Below are 18,416 nucleotides of genomic sequence, written 5' to 3' on the forward strand. Positions count from 1 at the left end.
TGTAACACATTACCCACGCAAAATTTGCTACACATTTTAAGCGTTACAAAAATTATTACTAATGCTCTATAACCGTTACAGATAACATGTTTTGGTGTAGTGGTGTAAATGACTTGAAAAATAAATCTTACACTACTCCTACATGACATTAGAATAAGTTTAGGTGCATTCTCTCCTCCTACTTTTTGGTTCTTATACCCCTACTTTTACAAAAGTCTGATTTGTCATCTCCCTCTACAATCAAGACACTTCACTATGGTTGTTTTATGCTTTTCCTTTTTGTTTTTTCTTTTGTTTTTGCATATCTTCTTGACCAAACTAGGTTTTGAGAAAGTCTTGTTTTGTATCAAGGCCATCCATCTCTAGTCTTCTGAGTTAAGGACGTTATTTTCAGTTCTCTGGTTTTGAGTCATTGAGCTTTGACTTTGACTTTTTTAACACTTTTTCATAGCAGTTTCGAGTCTTCGTAACAAGCTTAAATAATGCTCCTTTTGGTGCTAAGATGCAGTTTTTATGATAAGTTGTCTAAATTTGAATTGCTCTGTAACTTGAAAAAGACTAAAAGATATGAGTTGTCTATTCATTATGCGTAAGAAGGGCTATAATGCAGTAATGTAAGGATAATAAAACGCACATTTGGGAGCTGATCAGTAATACAAATATATCATGTCAAAATTTCCATTTTTCTTTTACATTACATACATGTTTTCAAAAATACAAAAATCCAAAAATTTCAGTGTAATAATTACGTAACTTACAAGTTAGATAACCCAATTATTTCTCATTCTATATCAAACAACCCACGTTCCAAACTTGTTTGGGGGTGGTATATTTTTATTACGAAGAACATAATACATGTATACTACCATTTTTGCTCATGTTTCTATGGTAATCTTTTTTCTTATCTCTTCATACTTTGAGGACAAAACATATTTCTGTTTGGGGGTAATATAGTAATATTTTGCAAAAACTATGCATTTTTATACTAGATATAGTAGTATATTTTTTTTTTTCATAAAAAAAATTTCGAAAAAAACCAAAAATATTTTTTGATTTAGTTTTAAAAGTTTTGTTTCCTTTTTCTATGATGAATAAATAGTCTAAAAGTCTCATTATAGCAATACAGTAAGGATTTGTTCTTCAAACTTTGACTAATATACGTATAATAGTTTCTGCTTTTTTTCATGAATGGCGTGCTTAAACATTTGATTATATATAGCAATGAGTTTTCGAGACTAAAATTAGAACAATTTATTTTCATATCCTGTGAGAATCTAACTAAAAGTCTCATCCCAAAAAGCCTCAACTTTGTCATCATATGCATCCTCTCCAACTTGAAAAGGCTCCCTTTTGGAATATCTACCATTATTAAATTGTTAAACGGCAGTAACAATTAAATACAAACAATGAATAAAGCTAAATGAATGAGCAATAGTCAAGAAATGTACGATTTCATTCCAAAAATACAAATTGCATGAAACTCAATTTTTTACTTCTTTGCATCAATATCACAATTATTTGATTAAAAAGAATCAGTATAGCAAACTTCTATATGAAAACCAGTTATTGAAAGTGTAAGTTGCATTTTGTAAAACAAGTTTTCGGTAGTGTAAACTAACCCATCGATTAAATATGGTCCTAACGTTAGCCAAAGTTACATATGAGCCAAATAAACAAACTTCTCCTAACTCATCTTCCAATCACGGATCCACAAGTACATCTGCTAAATGGCCTCTAATTGGTAAAAACACAAAAAAAATAAAATAAATAAATAAAAATAAAATAAAATAAAAAATGCTTTAGTCCCTTGGGACAAGGGCAGTTGATGCTCGAAGCAGTTTGAACGATCCAAGCTGCACTAGATATGGTTGAAGCCTAGGTTCCACATGAGTGGGCAAGATAAAGTTCACCTTAGCGTCATTTTAACGGATTCAAGCTGCAATACAGCTATTACATCAAACCCATAAAGAAATATAATTCATTCAATCTCATTCTCATAGCTTATTTATTGATACCACAAATCAGGGCATAAGATCAACAACCCACTAAGAATTATTGTTACGGTTTACTAAGCTGATTGAAATTTTAATAAAAAAAAATTAAGAAAGGTAGGGGGGAACTTACAAAAATCAATGCCATAAAATGCAAATGTGTAAGTAGCACTATCAGATGTTCAGTTTCAAAAACTACTGGTATTTTTAGATGTCAGAGATATTGCAGCGAAAAACATTCGGTCATTGCATTTTACTATGTACATTTTTTTTCCTAAATATTTCCCTATAAACCAAACACGCCCAGAATTCTGAATGTTTTATGATATCTTTACATACAATGAAATTCAGTTCAAAATAATAGGTTCATAATGATTTCCTTAACACAAACAGGTAGAATTGACATTACAAAATAAAATAAAATGAGAAATTTACAAGCAGGTAGGAAAGTTGTTAAATATATCTCACCTTGCAAAGAATCTATTTGGTTATTTAAATAATCCTCCTCAAAAGAGAGATCAAAAAGTCTAGTTGAATCTTTATATATATATATATATATAATAGCAATCCCTTTTCCTCTTTTCTGAGGGTGTCCACGTAGGCAAATTTTAAGTACCCACTTTACTCACGCTAAATCAGGAGAGGAAAAAATAAAAAAGGAATTATACCCCGTGATTACAAGAAAGGGGAAAAAAAACACTGCCAGAGAAACTGGCTCAAAATAGAAAACTAAACCAAAAAAAAAAAACCCCCCGCGATTTAAAAAACCAAAACCTTTCTTCTTTTCTCTTCCGCCTAAGAAAAATTCCTAAGAAAAAAAACCCAAAACCTTTTTTCAAAACTCCAAAACCTTTTTAGGAGTTCTCCATGTTCGAGGAAGATGGCAGGGATGACGAGGTTGTTATTCATAAAATGAAGGTACCAAATGATCTTGAATGTGACAAGATTAACAAACTTCCGTAGGGATGGGCAGGAATCTACAAAAATGGAGACGGAAAGGTTTCCCCGATCAGTCATTGGTGTGTTCGAGGTTTCCCGACGCATGGAATGAATTGATATATGTGAGTCTCATCTTGCAACAAACAACTCCACCAAATTTAAAGTAAAAGTTTTGTATTTGCTTGGCTTCTTTCTTTTTTCTTTTTTAATTATCACTAACAAAGGAAGAAAACATAAAAAAAAAAGTCAACAAATGAAAGAACAGGAATTAGTAATTAATTGTAACCCGTAGCATATATAAATTTTGTTTAAACTTTTATCTTCTTTATGATCATGGACATATCAAACATAGTAGGGGGTGTGGATTTTACATTCAAGTATAAGTGAAAAGAAGTTATTCGATAAAAAGAACTCACTTTTAATTGTGGTTCAAAAAAATATAAATGTTCATGTATGGCATCAGTAGCATCTCAAAGGAATGTAATTCCTTCCTACCTATCTTGTTTGCATCTCTTACATTGACGAAGGGAAATGCAGTTTAATGCACCGAATTTTTTTTGCACTTCGTTAATACATGCTAATTAGAAATGATGAGTATATTATGAAAGCTTATTCTGATGTATAATTCATTAATTAAGTCATCACCTTGGTCTTAATGGATCGAACCGAAAGTGTAGATGTTTATAAAGTCCACTTTTTTCACAAAGGATCTTGGGATTAAATTAGAATGAAAGGCGATATGTTGGAGATTGTGATACCAATAGGATTATGATGTCGATCTTAGAAAGAATATCGTTGAGGTCTTGAGGATTATGGTACTAATAGAATTTGAGTCAGATGCAGATATACTTCATAACCAAATTGAATTGTCCATATCCAATCGTATATCAGAATAAGCTTTTCAAGTACTCTGTTGATTCCAGGTATGTTGTTCAATACTATGTGGCTTATGTATCTGACGTTCAAATATATAGCGACTTGATAAAATTGCCGAAAGTTAAGGTAATCGACTCTGTTCGTAATGATGGGTTTTGAATGTATCATGTATGTTGTTTTGTTATTTGAACTAATTTGATTATTTGTTTTGAAATAATTATTTTTATGAATTCAAATTTATCAATGGAAATTTATCGATAGGTTACATTTTGAAAAAAAAATGTCTAGGTTCTTGAAGAAAGCTTTTCAGTTCTTTGTAATCTTGGATGTCGCTTTGATTGTTATCTCTACCAAAGGAAGAAAAACTTTTCGAGTACTTAGTTGATTCCGGGTATCATTCCATTATTTTTTACTCCCTTCAATTTTCATTTCTACTCGCTTGAATTTCATTCCATGGAAATGTATTTGGAAATGTGCCCATTATTTACTCCATTATGTTCAATGGATAATTAGTGCCACGCTGGCACTTAAATCTAAATGTTAAGTTTCTCTCTTTTTCAAATTCAGCCTCTTGATTACTTTACCAAGAACAAACCAAATCTTAGTTTCAAATTTGTAATTTTTAATAATAAATAGGTATGGCATGTGTTGAATGGAATTAGTCAAAGCGTTTGTTAAAATGTCTCACAGTCACTTTTATGTAGGGCTGGTGATGGTGATCCTTCACAACATTTGCAACAACTTTAGGTTCGTAGTAATAAAAGTAATGGTTTGTGAATCACTATTGAATTGGATTGCACATAATTTGAGATTAATGAAGAAAACTTACTTTGATGTACTCATAGCTAAGGTAGTTACACTCTCCTCTCTTTTTATTCTTGATAGTGTGTAACCCCTTCATAGCGTACTTGCAGAGTTTCTGCTCCCAAGAAGCTCTAATATTGATCATGGATTCCAATGGTTCAAATTTAAAATTATACCTATTTTAGTGATTAGAAAACATGTTCTAAAATTTTAAAATGTGTGTCATAATTTTATCATCTAAGTTGACCCTTAATCAATTCCAAAGATACAAGTTTGCTTTTTGATCAATTTTTTTTTTTCTATGCAGGTCAAATAACAGATAGCAATGAATATTCTTAATGTAAGTTCTTAAAGATTTTGAACAAAAAAATATTCCACGGAGCAAATCAAATATTCTAGCATTACTGATTCCTTGGCTTACGACATGATGTTGGTTCCATTTCTCGGCTTTCAAATTATTAAAACTATTAAATTTTTGTACATTGTCAACCTTTGATTTGAAGATTTTTTTTTTGATAGGCTACTTTGCTTTTGATCTTTATAGTATATATCTACTTTTAGGATAATGTTTTTTTACAATATTTCTTTTGGAATACTACTCACTATCTACAAGGAAACTAAGGCCATCAATAGATCTTCAAGACTTAACTAATAACTCAATGTTTTTCTAAACTTTTGGCATGAAGCCCTTCATAGGATCGCATAACCTATCTCCCTTCTGATAGAGAACCTATCCCTTTTGTCCGACTTTCTCCCTTGCCTAAACTTAAGGTGACCGTTATATATGTGATTAGGCCGAATTCCTCTTTTCTTTGAATTCTTTTTCAATACCAAGCTTGCCTATCATTCTAATACCACTGAACAATCGGATTCTACCAAAAAGATGGAAGAAAAGATTTAAACAGAGACGAAGTAGGATTTGAAGAAGACTTGGCAAGCGGGGGAATCGAATCAATGCAAACTTATAATGGGCGTAGTGGGGGTGTAAACAATTTGGTTTTTTTATGAACAGGGCAAAGTCTACAGGGGACAGTTGGAAGTCCATTTTATATAGCCCCTGAGGTATTAGCTGGGGGCTACAACCAAGTTGGTGATGTCCGAGTCTTTGGGGTTATTCTTTACATTCTTCTCAGGGATGCCACCATTTTGGGGAAGACTAAGTTGAGGATTTTCAATTCTGTCGGGGCTGCCAATTTGCAGTTTCCATCCGATTCTTGGGATCACATATCTGCATCCGCCAAGGACTTGATCAACTGGAATGCTCAGACCTTCCCGCCATGAACGCCTCACTTTGCTTCAAAAGTTCTAGGTATGTCATGTCTTAACTGCCTATTACGATGTAGTATTTGTTATAATGGATTCATATTTTAGATTCTAAAATTCTACTTTGGATTCCAAGAGAATTGAACTTGCTTACCTGTATTTAGTTTTTCACCTCTTGCACGAAGTAATCAAATGAATATCTATCTGTAAGAACTTCACTTGGACTATAGTGAATTAGTGATTGTTTGATCGACCTTCATTTTGGTATCTTCCCTCCTATGTGTTATAGGTCGATTGGTCCTTTATTTAGTCGTTTTTAATCAATACTAAAAAAATATACTTTGTCTTCTTATACTGAAAAATAGACGAACAAATTAAAGAGAAACAACCAATTACTATGGTATAAGACAATTTGACATCTTATTCGTTCGAACTTATATTTCCATTGGTTTTGTGTTTTTAAACGTAGTGTTTGCTTCTTGGATTATCAAGTTCTTATACACTCTTTAGTTTTCGATTATCACATTTTTAATTGATAGACTATTTAATTTTATTCTGTTGTCAAGGATGATATTGTAGCGAGGATTGAGGACCGTATTTCAGGGTGGACTTTTCTTCCTAAGGGTATTGTGCTTCTGTCTCTCTCTTTAGATTCTAGGCCTCAATTTCATTTTGTTATATCGTTGTTGCCTTTGATCGTGTACATGTACATATGAAAAGATGTTTGTATACTTTACAGAGAATAGTGAGCCTGTGCAAATTATGCATTATGTTCATGAAGATACTAGAGAGTGTCTTCATTACTATGGCGATATAGCTAGACTGGGATTTGACAAGTCATTGATGGCAACAAGAGTCTTTGTATCTATCAAATGTCTCTCATGGTGGCAAGACTTTCTTCCGTAAATCGAGGGTATGTGATTGGAAGGATATTCCTCAACACTACTATTTACTTATTAGCTATTATTCCAATTATAATTTCTGAATGACACAATCTGATATATTCAATGTCGGTCTACAAACAGCCAACCGAAGGAAGATACATGGTCTGAGTGTGCAAGGACAGGTTATGCCGTCAAACCACTTAAAGGGAATGCTCTTCTCTTCTTTAATGTGCAACCCAACACAAAGACCGGATGAAAACAGCTCAAATGCTTTGGATGCCCTATTCTTCGGGTGAGAAGTGGTGTGCCACTAAATCACGTTTAAAACTTCAAGATCTTCGGATAATTATTTATCGGTGGTTGTTTAGATTTTACATTTAAATAATTATTTCCATTATGGATTTAATTTGAGACATTGACTTATTAAAAACATATGTTGTTATAATTCATTTAACAAAATTCATAAATATAGAAATAACAGAACATGTTGGTAGGACTTGGGTTTTTGTAATTTTAATTTCTTATTTCGTGTTCATTTGCAGCAACTTGCAAGGTTAAGAATGTCGAAATTGACAAATTATGCGTCCACGGAATAATTACGTCACTCCTCTTTGGTGGCTGCAGATGCTTTTATTTTTTCAATTAACATAGGTGAGGCATTTTTACTGTGTTTTCTTCTCCTTTCACAGTTAGATGGTTTAGTTCATTGTTTATTGCGGCATTTATGATAGTTTTTATGTATATCAAAATTTCTTTTAGTAAGAAAAATTTTCAGTAGGAAACATGAGCTATATATGACTCTTAGTTTAGGCTTGCAAATAGTGCTCCTACCACCGAAGGTACATAACCAGACGATGGGAAGATACCAAGACATTGAGAAAAACCATGAAGAAGAGAGGAGTTAAGAATTCCCCGGGGTGTTGTTTTGTTGAGGTGGATGATGAGGTGGTTCATAAGTTCATTGTTGGTGATAAAACACATTACACTGAATATAGTGCATCTATCACTACTCCAGAGTTCATACACACTATTGAGCTTGCAAAAACTTCAGCGTACCTAACATGCTCAATGGTTCACTTTAGAGTAAATATTAATTTGCTCTAAAATCTCGGCAGATACCATTACCAAGAGGACACCCTCCTTCACCCATTTACTCAAATGGTTCTGCCACACCATGTTAAATATTTCCTCACTTAGTACATGAATGATATACCTTTTTAGTTTATCAGAAATTCCATATGTGCATCTGAATATATTTATTTGTTTGGTAATTCAACATAATAGTAAACCTTCAGAATTAATTAGTCTAAAAAAAATCCAACCTGAACGGCATTTTCATGCAATAAATACTTCCTGTCGAGATTATTTAATATTTATCAGATATGCGTATTTAACAATGGGTCAGAGATGTCCACGGGAGTCCGTCGTGTGATATAAATATAACTGAGGTAAACAATGGATCAGAGACGTCCATTAGAGCTCAACACGCAAGATAACCAAGGTAATTAAAGTGCCTACCAAATTCATGTTCTTTATCTCCTGACGTAACTTATTTTCAGGCCGTTAGATATTAATGTGGTTGGATTATCCAGATTCTGTGATTGTTATACCATCAGCCATTGTCTTTGTTTCATGAGAAGTGGTTTTGTGTTACATCCTCGAAATCTATTGTAAATCCACTTAAATAACCAAGGTAAAGTGCCTACCAAATTCAATGTTATTTTTCTCATGGTGTAATTTATCAGCTCCATAGATATTAGTATTTATGACTATCCACAATCTGTGATTGTTATACCTCTAGCCATTTCATTGTTTCATTAGAAGTGATTTTTATATTACAACCTGAAATCTATTGTAAATCCAATTTTCAACTTGTCATTGTGTTTGAAATTTATTTTCCAATCCAAATAATAGGAAATTGTTCGTACTACAAATCAATCAATCTACCTTTCTCGATTTCTTGTAGAGAAAAACAAAATAAGTATGGGAAAAGGTAGGGTTCAGTTGAAGAGGATTGAGAACAAGATTAACAGACAAGTTATGTTTTCGATCAAAAAGAAGGTCTGGGTTACTAAAGAAAGCTCATGAGATCTCAGTTCTTCTTTGATTGTTTTCTCAACTAAAGGAAAGTTTTTCGAGTACTCTGCTGATTCCGGGTATAATTCCATTAGTTTTTACTCAATGAATATCATTTTATGGAAATCTATTGATGCCGTACAAAGAGTGCTAATTGGAATGTTTTGGATCATGGATTGAATGTATGTCTACGAGGAGCTTTTTTTTATGGGTTAAGTAGTATTAACACACACTCACACACACACACACACACATGAGCCAATTAGGATTCCGCCCCCACTAGATGGGAAATTAGCAGGGTCTCCCCTCAAATACAAAAAAAAAACACATATGTCAAGCTGTGAGGCGTTAGGCGGATCATCGACTGAGCATTCCAGTCATCAAGTCCTTGGCGGATGATCGTATATGGCAATGCAAGGCTAGAGTTGTGTCTACAAATGATCCGCTTTTACTTCTCATAGCTATGGTCGATAATGCTTGCTACCGAGAAATTCGAAAGTACATTCGTCATTTCAACCACTATTTATGGATATTAAAGAGATTTGTAGTCAATCAAGAGAGTTAACATCAACTATTTTATTCTAATCTCCTTCTTAAGCATCTTCTATTGTTCTCGCCTTTGCTGATGATCGCAAGGTAACACTCGCTTTGTCCTCCACTCCTCCCTAATAAGCCATTTGGTTTTTCCTTTTTATTGACACACTTGGGGAGAGGCTATATATGAAAGGTGCGACCAGGCTTACATCCTCAAATTCGATAGGGAGACAACCATCTCAGACTACCCATGAAACACAATTGTTAGAAGGGAAAACTGGTGCAGATTAGAAGATCAGAGCAGTTGTAGAAGGGAGGAATGGGCAGGTCCAAAGACCAACAACCTAAAAGAAACGCCAAGAACAAAGCAACCAAAGGCCAAGCCGAGGAATTGGGAAAAATGGAGGGGAAGAAGAGGTAATGTGTAGAGGGAAGGAATCATGCAAGGAGTATATCAAAAATTTCTGGTTGCTATCCCAATCAGAGAATTGCGGAGTTGATATCAAGAAGGGGCTGATGGACTCCACACCTCTTCACCATCGACTTCGGATCGAATTTCATTACACCGAAGTTTTTACAGCCAACTCCCCGAACCACAAGCGGTTGAAGCAGCAGGAGCTATGTTAGCAAAGGTACCAGTTGTGGAGGCCTGTTAGCAATGTTAGCATTGTTGATAGTACTTACTTTATATATATTTCTTTTCTCAACTGTGGTGATAGGTTTTGGAAAAATTGGGTTCAAAGAAGAGCCCACTTGAGTTGCGTGACTTCGTAAATTAGGTGTTGTTGGTTCTATGTGCTGGATAGGGAGTAAGAACAACTTATCCGTGTGTGATTAGGGTGTTTCGTGATAGGGGTCTAATTTTTTATTTCTTTTAACTGTTTTCTTTATAGGGGATATTGTGTACATGAGTGTGTAAATGTTTATAAGAATACTATAAGATAGAGTATGAATGTATAATGAAAATTATAATTTTGTTTTCATAAAGGTTTACATTGTGTATATGGGAGCTCTCACTAAGAACACATATTCACCTCTAGCACACCACCAGACCATTCTAGAACAAGTTCTTGAGAACAGGTACAATTATTGCATATTAGTTAATTAATTTTTCACGTTACTTGGGAATTTCTCTACTTTTTTGTATCCCGATTCAATCACCTGTGATTATTTTTTCTGTAGTTTTTATTTAGTTCCCAGTTCGCTTTCAGATTCCTTGGTTCATAGCTACAAAAGAAGTTTCAATGGATTTGCAGCCAAACTCATTGCTAGAGAGAGGAAAAAGCTTGACAATTAGTATAGTACTTAACTTCGATTTTAATAATTAAAGCATAGCATCTTACATGCTCTATTAGAGTTGCTACGAGAGCAACGTCATAGTGGGCGTCATGGTCCTCCACCGAAAAATGGAAGGGCAGTTGTGATGGAGGCAAAAATATTACATGCAACAAGTATAATCCCATTCTTAACTGACGTAGAAGTCTATCCAGTATAAGTAACTTTTGTCCTAATGTTATTTCATTCACGTTTTGCTAGGTATGAAGCTAATATAGCAAAACATTTTGAACGTTGCCCACCTTAATTTGGTGTAGAAACTACCATATCCTTTATTTAAGGGTTTCTAGCATTGAATGAGAGCTTATATCTATTAGAGATTGACCCAATAATTGATAGCGAAAAAAAACAAAGATTGGCCCAATAATTTGACAAATATCTTGCTTGGAACAGTTAGTAATATGATACTTGATGTTTAACAAAATGGATTATTTTGCTCAATATCATTTTCTTTGGGGATATAGTTGTCTGTGGCAGTAACAGTATAGTATGGATCACAAAAGTGAGTAGTCGATGCTTTCATTTCCAATGCACTAGATCTGGGCAACTATTGGCGAATGAATGACTACAAACCAAAAGTTTTGCACTGCCAAGGATGGTTCTAACCCCAACTCCCCAAGATGTTGTATGCACCATTAGATTGGGCATGCGGGCCTGGTAAAGTGAATTGTTCGGCATTAAAGCAGGGGCAACCATGCAGCCATGCTACGTACTTGACAATGTTGTTGCACATGAATCGAATGGGAATGTAGTATTAGCAATTTAAATCAGAAACTAAAGTATCTTTGTTGATCCCATACAGTGAATCATGTATAATTTTCTTTTGTGTCATGTTTGCAAAGACACTACAAAATGATCATTAGAAGTTGGTATTACACACTATCTTAGATAATTAACGGGAAATCAGAAACGGGATGCAACTGCATTAATGAATTAACTTCAAAGAATAATTAACGAAAAATGGATACCTCATAGAATAATTAAAGGGAAATAAAAAATTGAATGGATTCAATTTCACTTAACTAACCTCAAAGAATAATTAACTAGAAATCGTAAACTGGATGCAACTGCATTGAACTAACTTTAAATGATAATTATCGGGAAATAAAAAATTGAATGCAACTGTATTGAACTAACGTGAAAGAATAATTAAAGTGAAATAAAAAAACTGGATGTAACTGCATTGAACTAACTACAAAAAATAATTAATAGGAAATCGAAAATTGGACGCAAATGCATTGAACTAACCACAAAAAATAATTAACGGAAATCAGAACCACAAATAATAATTAACGGGAAATCGAAAAAAAGATGCAAGTGCATTGAACTTAGGAGTGTGCATGGGTACCCAATTACCCGTAATTGAACCGAAATCGGAATCATTTATAGCAGTTCTGGGTCTTAAAATGTTAGACCCATTAAAAGTGGGTTTTCAAGAACCGAAACCGTTTGAACCGAGTAGTAAAAAACCGATGGGTACTTGAACCGAAACCAAAATCGATTATTATGATTTTGATATATATAGTTTAGTATTATATTACACTAAATAAAGGCACACCCAAACATTATAATATAGAGTTTTTGTTTATTAGATGTATAAAAGTCTCCTAAATATAATGTGTGTTATTAAATGCATGTTTTATAATATTACGTTAAACATGTGCTTTATAAATGTTAATAATAATGTCAACGTCTACATACATGTATACTATGAATTAACTAATACATCGGATATATATATTAACTGATAAACGTGAACATGCTTGATATATTACACGAATAAGATAATGATCGCATATGTGCAATGCTAACTAACTCTACATGTACGTTAAAATTTAGTGTGCTATATATTTATATATGACGCGTGTACGACGTATAACATAATGTACACGAGTTCGATTTAAAATACACGTGTAAGTACAATTTATGAGATGTATATAAAGTTTTTAGATAACTTTCAAAGACTATTGAATTTATGACCATTACTTTTTATGAGATGACAAAAATATCGAGTTTTCACACTAAATACCAACTTTTATATCGATTACATAATTAAAAATAATAATACTAATGTATAACTTGAGAAACAACTAAAACCTGAACCGGAACTGACTTAATTAATGTATATGGGTCCGGATTTTCTAAATGCAAGAAAAAAATATGAAAGAACCGAACCCGGTAGAAAGTTAGGAACCTTTAAAAATAGAACCGAAACTGGTAAAGACCGAATTAGAACAGACCCATGAACACCCGTAATTGAACTAACCTTAGAAAATTATAATCTCATAGAATAGTTAACATGAAATCGGAAACTGGATGTAATTGTATTGGACTAACCTCAAAGAATAATTAACGGTAAATCGGAAACTGGATGCAACTGCATCCAACAAACCTAAAATAATAATTAATAGGAAATCAGAAACTAGATGCAAATGCATTGAACTAACCTTAAATAGTAATTAACGGAAAATCAGATATTGGACACAACTGCTTGGAACTAACCTCAAAGAATAATTAATGGAAAATCAGAAACTAGATGTAACTACATTGAACTAAGCACAAAGAATAACTAATGGAAAATCAGAAAGTGGATGCAAATGCATTGAACTAACCTCAAAGAATAATTGACGGTAAATCGGAAACTTGATGCAAATGCAATGAACTAACCTCAAATAATATTTAACGAAAAATTGAAAACTGGATGCAACTATATCGAACTAACCTAAAAAAAATAATTAACATGAAATCAGAAACTGGGTGCAAATGCATCGAACTAACCTCATATAATAATTAATGGGAAATTAGAAACTAGATACAAATGCATTGAACTAACCTCAAAGAATAATTAACAGGAGATCAGAAACTGGATAAAATTTCATTGAACTAACCTCAAAAAATAATTAACGGATAATCAAAAACTGGAAGCAACTGCATTAAACTAACCTCAAAGAATAATTAACGGAAAATTGGAAAGTGGATACAACAACATTGAACTAATTATAAAGAAAAATTAACTGGAAATCGGGAAGTGGATGCAAATGCATTGAACTAACCTCAAAGAATAATTAACGGGAAATCGGAAACTAGATGCAAATAGATCGAACTAACCTCATAGAATAATTAACGAAAAATTGAAAACTGGATGCAAATGCAATGAACTAACCTTAAAAAATAATTAACGGAAATCAGAAACTGGATGCAATTTCGTTAAACTAACCTCAAAGAATAATTAACGGGAAATCGAAAATTAGATGCAACTACATTGAACTAAGCGCAAATGATAATTAACGGGAAATTGGAAGCTGGATGCAACTGCATTGAACTAACCATAAAAAACAATTAATGGAAAATCGAAAAATGGATGCAAATGCAATGAACTAAGCTCAAAGAATAATTAACGGGAAATTGAAAACTGGGTGCAATTTCATTAAACTAACCTAGCTCAAAGAATAATTAATAGGAAATTGGAAACTAGATGCAATTGCATTGAATAACCTCAAAAAATAATTAATAAAAAATCGAAAGCCAGATGCAACTGCATTGAACTAACCACAAAAAATTAATTAACGAAAAATCGGAAACTGAATGCAAATGCATTCAACTAATCTCGGAACATAGTTATATGTAGTGGGAATGTCTCAACATGTATGATTTTGCTTTTAAAATGGTGTATCATATCTCTTTTCGTATGATTGAGAATGCTTTGTTATTCAAATAGTTTCGCTATGATCTTTCCCTCACTGGGCATTCACAAATCTTCAATCAAACTTCTATTATTAAACTACAAAAGGATGTCGAAAGGTTGTATCGAGGGTGTACATGTTATTTCTTTTTATGGAAAGTGATTAATATAATATTCATATATTAATATAACTGCTAATATGTTTAAGAATAATTTAATATAACGGCACCCGTTCGTAGGACGGGTTCATCAGAAACTGAATGCAAAAAAAATTTAACTAACCTCAAACAATAATTAACATGAAATTAGAAATCGGAAACTGGATACAAATGCATTTAACTAATCTCAAAAAATAATTAATGGAAAATCGGAAATTGGATCCAAATGCATTGAACTAACCTCAAGCATAGCTGCATAAATGTATTATATGTAGTGAGAATATATGTCCCGACAGGTATAGTTTTGCATTTAAAATGATGTTTATTTTTCTTATTGGATTACAGCAAAGTTGAATCTGGATCAAGTCAAATTTCTGAATCCTCTTTCAGTTTTGATGCAATCTCTTCCAAACTCGAATCCGCAAATTAGGTAACTTTTTCCTAATTGTTTTGTTGTTGTACTTGCATTGATTTTAGACTTTCAGCCCTTTATAATTCGAATAAGATTTTGTAAATCATTCCATAACAAGTGCGTTTCAATTAAGTTTTTCAAAAAAAGTGTGGTCGTTTCTCTATTTTCATCTTGATTAGGCTTGGAAAAGGTATTGTTTATGCAGCCAACATCATCATATCTACCAAATGGAAGGACCATTGACATTTTAAACCCTTTAGAAGCAGCACTTGATAACTAGCTTAGTGGAATTAGTTGTTGTGATTAGGCAAAAAAATCGCTAAACCCCCGAAGCGATTGCTATGGATTACGTACGAGGCCCCAGATCACGGCCTCAATGTTTATGAGAGTAATCATTGTCCACTTGATTGGAAGTTTGAGTGTCTTATGTAGGACTAATAATTGAAAAAGATCAACTGATCACAATTTCTTTTGAGGCGGGGAAAAAATAGTTACGATAGTATATTCTTACAAACTTTCAATTTTCTTTTTCTTCTATTTGCTTTATTTTTCTCTTAATACGTTGTATATTTATCTTTGTACTGCTTTCAAAATTTTGCACAGTTTGGTTGGGATGTGTAAGTTGCTTGGATGTGATATTAGAGAAAAAATTTAGTTGGTATCAGGAATTGTTAAATTTTTAGTGGATTATATCTTTCATAAAATAAACCAAAAGAAAAAATAAATAAATAGGGAAATTGCATGGTAAGATGGATGATTTGTGAAGTGAATGATAGATGCTATGAAAGATGTATGACAAGATTTGGGATAGAGTTACTTAATAGAATATAAAGTTGTATCCGTTCTCATAATTAAACTCATAATTAAACATACTAATAATTTATGAATACAAAGTCTTCTAAGGTTTTGACAGTATTTGTTTATGCTAATTTATATATATATATATATTATAGCTCTCCCCTCCTCAATTGAGGAAGTGTTGCTAGAGTGTCCACGTGTTCAGACTAATTACGATAAATCAGGAGGAAAAAACTGAGAAAACTAAGAATGAGTCGCACGAAATTAAAACGAAAACCGCATTACATCTTTCTTCTCCGCTCACTCATTCAAAACCCCAAAACCTCTTACTTCTCCGCTCACTCATTCATTTAGAGAGAAACTTGCCGAGAGAAAAACTACTCCAACTCAAAATGGAAACCCAACAAAACCCACAACTCTCGCACGAACTGATCTCTCTCTCCCACTCTCTCTTCTCTACCACCCAACCTAAATCGCAAAACCCTAACTTTGAAAGTCGAATTAGTCCCTCGAATTGATCTTTCTCCTCTCTTCTCACTACATCCTTTCTTTACAACTAAATCCCTAAGTCTCTCATTTGATCTCGAGGAAGCAGACGACCCGATCTATTCTCTTGATTTTTTGCTTGACAGATTTGAGGTTAGTTCTTTCTTCCCCTTTTCATTCCATCAACTATCAATTTTGCGTTTTTCAAAGTTCAATATTGCAGGTTTAGGTCATCACTTGGGGAGTTTAATCTATTCACATAATCAAGTTTCTTCTCAATACAAAGATTCTGGGATCACCTTTGTACAACTTTAAAACCTGTATCAGTTTAAATTACCAAATGGAAAGGCAAAATTAAGATTTTCAACAGAAATGCATGTAACGGATCTAAGATGTAAGCTTCTAAGAAGTACCCACTTATAATTCCATCTTATACTGCACATATTTTGATGAGCTGTATTTCTTTTTAATCTAGCCCAATATGAGACTATTGGTTCCTTCCTCTAACCTTTTTCTAAACTGATGTGAAAATTTTCATTTTTTAGCTTTTCAAACTTGAAGATGTAGCAATGGGCATTTGAATTGAACAGTTTAAGAAGAGTGGTCAAGACTTACATTACATAAATGATGATCGGTTTTATAATACTGGGTGTGAATCAGATTACATTCTCGCACATTACCAAAATCCAAGAATGATGTTATGCCTCTAGGAGAAGCTGCAAAAAGAACATCAGGCTCACTGTTGTGACTAAACGTATTTTTTAGCAGGTGCCAGCTAACTTACTTGGGATGAAGTGCCTACTAGAGAATTGGGTGCAAAGCTACCAAAAACTAGATATTCATTTTATAAGAAGATCCTAAACCTTGATGTTGAACTCAACTCCCTGACAAGGGTTGGAACTCGAAAGAGTTTTAGGACTTCCTGATGGCTTGGACTTCCATATGAATGAGGCAGTGTCTTGCATATGAAGTGTATCAGATAAGAGCTATGCGTCGTCACCTATTTCCTGGTAAGCAGGGCGTGGGGATAGTATTGAGAATGCAATTTGTCACACAAACAGGTTAACTTTTGGTCTTTTGCTTTTTTGCCCCAAAATATCATAAAAATAAAAAAGAATAACTTTTGCAAGGGCATTGGTCATTTAAGTTTTATGATTACAGAAAAACAATAAATAGGATACCAACGAAAGCTTTCTTTTAGTACATTTTTACTGCAAGGAGAAATAGAAAACAGTGTTTGCATATGTTGTACCTGTCCTTACAAAAACCTTGAGCGCACGATCATTATAACGTTGAACTTTTTTTTTATTGGACCTTGACTTGGGCATCATAGTTGGAGATTTGAGTTAATATCATTTTTTTTCTTCTTGCAGATATCATGGCTGGGAGCAGTTGAGGCTTCCTTTGCTTCACCATAGCTGATTCGTGGTGTCGAGTTCCAAGTATTCTGTGCTTCTGGTACATTCTTTTGCATTAATCTCTGTTGTTTATGCACATGTCACCAATCCTCGCCTTTGTTTTAACCCTCAGATTTAGTTTTCATTTCTACTCTCTTGAATTTCATTCCATGGAAATCTATTTGGAAATGTGCCCATTATTTACTCCATTATGTTCGATGGATAATTAGTGCCACGCTGGCACTGAGGGTGAGCCAGGGCATACCCTGGGCCCCCTGGCTCCGCCACTGATCCTAGGTGATAACAAAGACCTTATGCTGACACTAAGGAGCAGTGGTGCTGGAGCACAACAGGAGCTTCAAGAACTTTTGAACTCTGTCAATGCTGATTTTGACTAAACACTCTGCCGGGGAAGAAGGGTTTACTTCCTATTTACAGATTTGACTGAAAATATTTGTTTTTGTTGTCTGATTGATCCGATTTTTTTTTATGGTCTTTGCATTTTTCTTTTGTAGCATGAGTTGTATTTCGGGTGGCATTTTGGTGTCGATTGTTTGTACAAGACTTCGTGTTTATGAACTACCCCGCATTCTGCCCTCAAGGTGAGTTGTATTTCGGGTGTCATTTTGGTGTCGATTGTTTGTACAAGACTTCGCGTTTATGAACTACCCCGCATTTTAACCTCAAGGGAATTATATTGTTGGGCTTTCTACCATTGTATATCCTCACTATATGAGCTGTAAAATAGTAGATACATATAATGTTTGATTGTATTTTATTG

General features: G+C 33.5%; 1 long non-coding RNA gene across 1 annotated transcript; it reads left to right on the forward strand.

Annotated features, from left to right (window-relative positions):
- The first annotated feature begins 16,081 nt into the window (after positions 1-16,081).
- On the forward strand, positions 16,082-17,752 carry LOC147481654 (uncharacterized). Its single transcript, XR_015203929.1, has 3 exons — positions 16,082-16,391; positions 17,007-17,248; positions 17,612-17,752. It is a non-coding gene; the product is annotated as an uncharacterized LOC147481654 (long non-coding RNA).
- Positions 17,753-18,416: the final 664 nt, after the last annotated feature.

The sequence above is a fragment of the Coptis chinensis genome, chromosome 8 (genome assembly GCF_015680905.1).
Source record: "Coptis chinensis isolate HL-2020 chromosome 8, ASM1568090v1, whole genome shotgun sequence".
Classification (NCBI taxonomy): domain Eukaryota; kingdom Viridiplantae; phylum Streptophyta; class Magnoliopsida; order Ranunculales; family Ranunculaceae; genus Coptis; species Coptis chinensis.